Genomic DNA, 6,736 nt, shown 5'->3' with positions numbered 1-6,736 from the left:
TGACTTTACTAACCCCTGGAAACAGGCCATCCTTTGTTCCCAACTCCCTCTGCCGGGCACCTGGCCTCGGCCGCCTACAATCCCAAACGGAACAGGATTTCTTCCAGATGCAAGCTGCCACAAACTGGAAGACTAGCTTCTCTTGGAGGGCCAAAGGCCTCCTACAAACTGACATCAGGCACCTGGGCAGCTGACTTTACTTACCCCTGGAAACAGGCCATCCTTGGTGCCCTACTCCCTCTGCCGGGCACCAGGCCTCGGCCACCTACAATCCCAAACGGAACAGGATTTCTTCCAGATGCAAGCTGCCACAAGCTGGAAGCCTGGCTTCCCATGGAGGTCCAAAGGCCTACAAACAAACTGACATCAGGCACCTGGGCAGCTGACTTTACTTATTCCTAAAAACAGGCCATCCTTTGCGCCCAACTCCCTCTGCCGAGCAGCAGGCCTCGGCCACCTACAATCCCAAACGGAACAGGATTTCTTCCAGATGCAAGCAGCCACAAACTGGTAGACTTGCTTCCCTTGGAGGGCCAAAGGCCTCCTACAAACTGACACCAGGCACCTGGGCAGCTAACTTTACTTACCCCTGGAAACAGGCCATCCTTTGTTCCCAACTCCCTTAGCCGGGCACCAGGCGTCGGCCACCTACGATCCCAAACAGAACAGGATTTCTTCCAGATGCAAGCTGCCACAAGCTGGAAGGCTGGCTTCCCTTGGAGGGCCAAAGGCCTCCTACAAACTGACATCAGGCACCTGGGCACCTGACTTTACTTACCCCTGGAAACAGGCCATCATTTGTGCCCAAATCCCTCAGCCGGGCACCTGGCCTCGGCCACCTACAATCCCGAACGGAACAGGATTTCTTCCAGATGCAAGCTGCCACAAACTGGAAGCCTGGCTTCCCATGGATGGCCGAAGGCCTCCTACAAACTGACATCAGGCACCTGGGCAGCTGACTTTACTTATTCCTAAAAACAGGCCATCCTTTGCGCCCAACTCCCTCTGCCGAGCAGCAGGCCTCGGCCACCTACAATCCCAAACGGAACAGGATTTCTTCCAGATGCAAGCAGCCACAAACTGGTAGACTTGCTTCCCTTGGAGGGCCAAAGGCCTCCTAAAAACTGACACCTGGCACCTGGGCAGCTAACTTTACTTACCCCTGAAAACAGGCCATCCTTTGTTCCCAACTCCCTCTGACGGGCACCTGGCCTCGGCCACCTACAATCCCAAACGGAACAGGATTTATTCCAGATGCAAGCTGCCACAAACTGGAAGCCTGGCTTCCCTTGGAGGGCCAAAGGCCTCTTACAAACTGACATCAGGCACCTGGGCAGCTGACTTTACTTACCCCTGGAAACAGGCCATCATTTGTGCCCAACTCCCTCAGTCGGGCACCTGGCCTCGGCCACCTACAATCCAGAACGGAACAGGATTTCTTCCAGATGCAAGCTGCCACAAACTGGAAGACTAGTTTCCCTTGGAGGGCGAAAGGCCTGATAAAAACTGACATCAGGAACCTGGGCAGCTGACTTTACTTACCCCTGGAAACAGGCCATCATTTGTGCCCAACTCCCTCCGCCTGGCACCAGTCCTCGGCCACCTACGATCCCGAACGGAACAGGATTTCTTCCAGATGCAAGCTGCCACAAACTGGAAGACTAGCTTCTCTTGGAGGGCCAAAGGCCTCCTACAAACTGACATCAGGCACCTGGGCAGCTGACTTTACTTACCCCTGGAAACAGGCCATCCTTGGTGCCCTACTCCCTCTGCCGGGCACCAGGCCTCGGCCACCTACAATCCCAAACGGAACAGGATTTCTTCCAGATGCAAGCTGCCACAAGCTGGAAGCCTGGCTTCCCATGGAGGTCCAAAGGCCTACAAACAAACTGACATCAGGCACCTGGGCAGCTGACTTTACTTATTCCTAAAAACAGGCCATCCTTTGCGCCCAACTCCCTCTGCCGAGCAGCAGGCCTCGGCCACCTACAATCCCAAACGGAACAGGATTTCTTCCAGATGCAAGCAGCCACAAACTGGTAGACTTGCTTCCCTTGGAGGGCCAAAGGCCTCCTAAAAACTGACACCAGGCACCTGGGCAGCTAACTTTACTTACCCCTGGAAACAGGCCATCCTTTGTTCCCAACTCCCTTAGCCGGGCACCAGGCGTCGGCCACCTACGATCCCAAACAGAACAGGATTTCTTCCAGATGCAAGCTGCCACAAGCTGGAAGGCTGGCTTCCCTTGGAGGGCCAAAGGCCTCCTACAAACTGACATCAGGCACCTGGGCAGCTGACTTTACTTACCCCTGGAAACAGGCCATCATTTGTGCCCAAATCCCTCAGCCGGGCACCTGGCCTCGGCCACCTACAATCCCGAACGGAACAGGATTTCTTCCAGATGCAAGCTGCCACAAACTGGCAGACTAGTTTCCCTTGGAGGGCCAAAGGCCTCCTACAAACTGACATCAGGCACCTGGGCAGCTGAATTTACTTACCCCTGGAAACAGGCCATCCTTTGTGCCCAACTCCCTCTGTTGGGCACCAGGCCTCGGCCACCTACAATCCCGAACGGAACAGGATTTCTTCCAGATGCAAGCTGCCACAAGCTGGAAGCCTGGCTTCCCTTGGAGGGCCAAAGTCCTCCTACAAACTGACATCAGGCACCTGGGCAGCTGACTTTACTTACCCCTGGAAACAGGCCATCATTTGTGCCCAACTCCCTCGGCCGGGCACCTGGCCACGGCCACCTACGATCCCGAACGGAAAAGGATTTCTTCCAGATGAAAGCTGCCACAAACTGGAAGACCAGCTTCCCATGGATGGCCGAAGGCCTCCTACAAACTGACATCAGGCACCTGGGCAGCTGACTTTACTTATTCCTAAAAACAGGCCATCCTTTGCGCCCAACTCCCTCTGCCGAGCAGCAGGCCTCGGCCACCTACAATCCCAAACGGAACAGGATTTCTTCCAGATGCAAGCAGCCACAAACTGGTAGACTTGCTTCCCTTGGAGGGCCAAAGGCCTCCTAAAAACTGACACCTGGCACCTGGGCAGCTAACTTTACTTACCCCTGAAAACAGGCCATCCTTTGTTCCCAACTCCCTCTGACGGGCACCTGGCCTCGGCCACCTACAATCCCAAACGGAACAGGATTTCTTCCAGATGCAAGCTGCCACAAACTGGAAGCCTGGCTTCCCTTGGAGGGCCAAAGGCCTCTTACAAACTGACATCAGGCACCTGGGCAGCTGACTTTACTTACCCCTGGAAACAGGCCATCATTTGTGCCCAACTCCCTCTGCCGGGCACCTGGCCACGGCCACCTACAATCCCGAACGGAACAGGATTTCTTCCAGATGCAAGCTGCCACAAACTGGAAGACCAGCTTCCCATGGAGGGCCGAAGGCCTCCTACAAACTGACATCAGGCACCTGGGCAGCTGACTTTACTTACCCCTGGAAACAGGCCATCATTTGTGCCCAACTCCCTCTGCCGGGCACCCGGCTTCCGGAACCTACAATCGTGAACGGAACAGGATTTTTTCCAGATGAAAGCTGCCACAAACTGGAAGACTAGCTCCCTTGAAGGGCCAAAGGCCTGCTACAAACTGACATGAGGCACCTGGGCAGCTGACTTTACTTACCCCTGGAAACAGGCCATCATTTGTGCTCAACTCCCTCAGCCGGGCACCAGGCCTCGGCCACCTACAATCCCAAACAGAACAGGATTTCTTCAAGATGCAGGCTGCCACATGCTGGAAGACTGACTGCTCGTGGAGGGCCAAAGGCCTCCTACAAACTGACAACAGGAACCTGGGCAGCTGACTTTACTTACCCCTGGAAACAGGCCATCCTTTGTGCCCAACTCCCTCTGCCGGGCACCTGGCCTCGGCCACCTACAATCCCGAACGGAACAGGATTTCTTCCAGATGCAAGCTTCCACAAGCTGGAAGCCTGGATTCCCATGGAGGGCCAAAGGCCTGTTACAAACTGACATCAGGCACCTGGGCAGCTGACTTTACTAACCCCTGGAAACAGGCCATCCTTTGTTCCCAACTCCCTCTGCCGGGCACCTGGCCTCGGCCGCCTACAATCCCAAACGGAACAGGATTTCTTCCAGATGCAAGCTGCCACAAACTGGAAGACTAGTTTCCCTTGGAGGGCGAAAGGCCTGATAAAAACTGACATCAGGAACCTGGGCAGCTGACTTTACTTACCCCTGGAAACAGGCCATCATTTGTGCCCAACTCCCTCCGCCTGGCACCAGTCCTCGGCCACCTACGATCCCGAACGGAACAGGATTTCTTCCAGATGCAAGCTGCCACAAACTGGAAGACTAGCTTCTCTTGGAGGGCCAAAGGCCTCCTACAAACTGACATCAGGCACCTGGGCAGCTGACTTTACTTACCCCTGGAAACAGGCCATCCTTGGTGCCCTACTCCCTCTGCCGGGCACCAGGCCTCGGCCACCTACAATCCCAAACGGAACAGGATTTCTTCCAGATGCAAGCTGCCACAAGCTGGAAGCCTGGCTTCCCATGGAGGTCCAAAGGCCTACAAACAAACTGACATCAGGCACCTGGGCAGCTGACTTTACTTATTCCTAAAAACAGGCCATCCTTTGCGCCCAACTCCCTCTGCCGAGCAGCAGGCCTCGGCCACCTACAATCCCAAACGGAACAGGATTTCTTCCAGATGCAAGCAGCCACAAACTGGTAGACTTGCTTCCCTTGGAGGGCCAAAGGCCTCCTACAAACTGACACCAGGCACCTGGGCAGCTAACTTTACTTACCCCTGGAAACAGGCCATCCTTTGTTCCCAACTCCCTTAGCCGGGCACCAGGCGTCGGCCACCTACGATCCCAAACAGAACAGGATTTCTTCCAGATGCAAGCTGCCACAAGCTGGAAGGCTGGCTTCCCTTGGAGGGCCAAAGGCCTCCTACAAACTGACATCAGGCACCTGGGCAGCTGACTTTACTTACCCCTGGAAACAGGCCATCATTTGTGCCCAAATCCCTCAGCCGGGCACCTGGCCTCGGCCACCTACAATCCCGAACGGAACAGGATTTCTTCCAGATGCAAGCTGCCACAAACTGGCAGACTAGTTTCCCTTGGAGGGCCAAAGGCCTCCTACAAACTGACATCAGGCACCTGGGCAGCTGAATTTACTTACCCCTGGAAACAGGCCATCCTTTGTGCCCAACTCCCTCTGTTGGGCACCAGGCCTCGGCCACCTACAATCCCGAACGGAACAGGATTTCTTCCAGATGCAAGCTGCCACAAGCTGGAAGCCTGGCTTCCCTTGGAGGGCCAAAGTCCTCCTACAAACTGACATCAGGCACCTGGGCAGCTGACTTTACTTACCCCTGGAAACAGGCCATCATTTGTGCCCAACTCCCTCGGCCGGGCACCTGGCCACGGCCACCTACGATCCCGAACGGAAAAGGATTTCTTCCAGATGAAAGCTGCCACAAACTGGAAGACCAGCTTCCCATGGATGGCCGAAGGCCTCCTACAAACTGACATCAGGCACCTGGGCAGCTGACTTTACTTATTCCTAAAAACAGGCCATCCTTTGCGCCCAACTCCCTCTGCCGAGCAGCAGGCCTCGGCCACCTACAATCCCAAACGGAACAGGATTTCTTCCAGATGCAAGCAGCCACAAACTGGTAGACTTGCTTCCCTTGGAGGGCCAAAGGCCTCCTAAAAACTGACACCTGGCACCTGGGCAGCTAACTTTACTTACCCCTGAAAACAGGCCATCCTTTGTTCCCAACTCCCTCTGACGGGCACCTGGCCTCGGCCACCTACAATCCCAAACGGAACAGGATTTCTTCCAGATGCAAGCTGCCACAAACTGGAAGCCTGGCTTCCCTTGGAGGGCCAAAGGCCTCTTACAAACTGACATCAGGCACCTGGGCAGCTGACTTTACTTACCCCTGGAAACAGGCCATCATTTGTGCCCAACTCCCTCTGCCGGGCACCTGGCCACGGCCACATACAATCCCGAACGGAACAGGATTTCTTCCAGATGCAAGCTGCCACAAACTGGAAGACCAGCTTCCCATGGAGGGCCGAAGGCCTCCTACAAACTGACATCAGGCACCTGGGCAGCTGACTTTACTTACCCCTGGAAACAGGCCATCATTTGTGCCCAACTCCCTCTGCCGGGCACCCGGCTTCCGGAACCTACAATCGTGAACGGAACAGGATTTTTTCCAGATGAAAGCTGCCACAAACTGGAAGACTAGCTCCCTTGAAGGGCCAAAGGCCTGCTACAAACTGACATGAGGCACCTGGGCAGCTGACTTTACTTACCCCTGGAAACAGGCCATCATTTGTGCTCAACTCCCTCAGCCGGGCACCAGGCCTCGGCCACCTACAATCCCAAACAGAACAGGATTTCTTCAAGATGCAGGCTGCCACATGCTGGAAGACTGACTGCTCGTGGAGGGCCAAAGGCCTCCTACAAACTGACAACAGGAACCTGGGCAGCTGACTTTACTTACCCCTGGAAACAGGCCATCCTTTGTGCCCAACTCCCTCTGCCGGGCACCTGGCCTCGGCCACCTACAATCCCGAACGGAACAGGATTTCTTCCAGATGCAAGCTTCCACAAGCTGGAAGCCTGGATTCCCATGGAGGGCCAAAGGCCTGTTACAAACTGACATCAGGCACCTGGGCAGCTGACTTTACTAACCCCTGGAAACAGGCCATCCTTTGTTCCCAACTCCCTC

This window comes from Chamaea fasciata, unplaced genomic scaffold (assembly GCF_029207755.1).
Source record: "Chamaea fasciata isolate MVZ Bird 193981 ecotype frontalis unplaced genomic scaffold, bChaFas1.0.hap1 SCAF_112, whole genome shotgun sequence".
Taxonomy (NCBI): Eukaryota; Metazoa; Chordata; class Aves; order Passeriformes; family Sylviidae; genus Chamaea; species Chamaea fasciata.
This window is presented reverse-complemented; position numbering follows the sequence as displayed.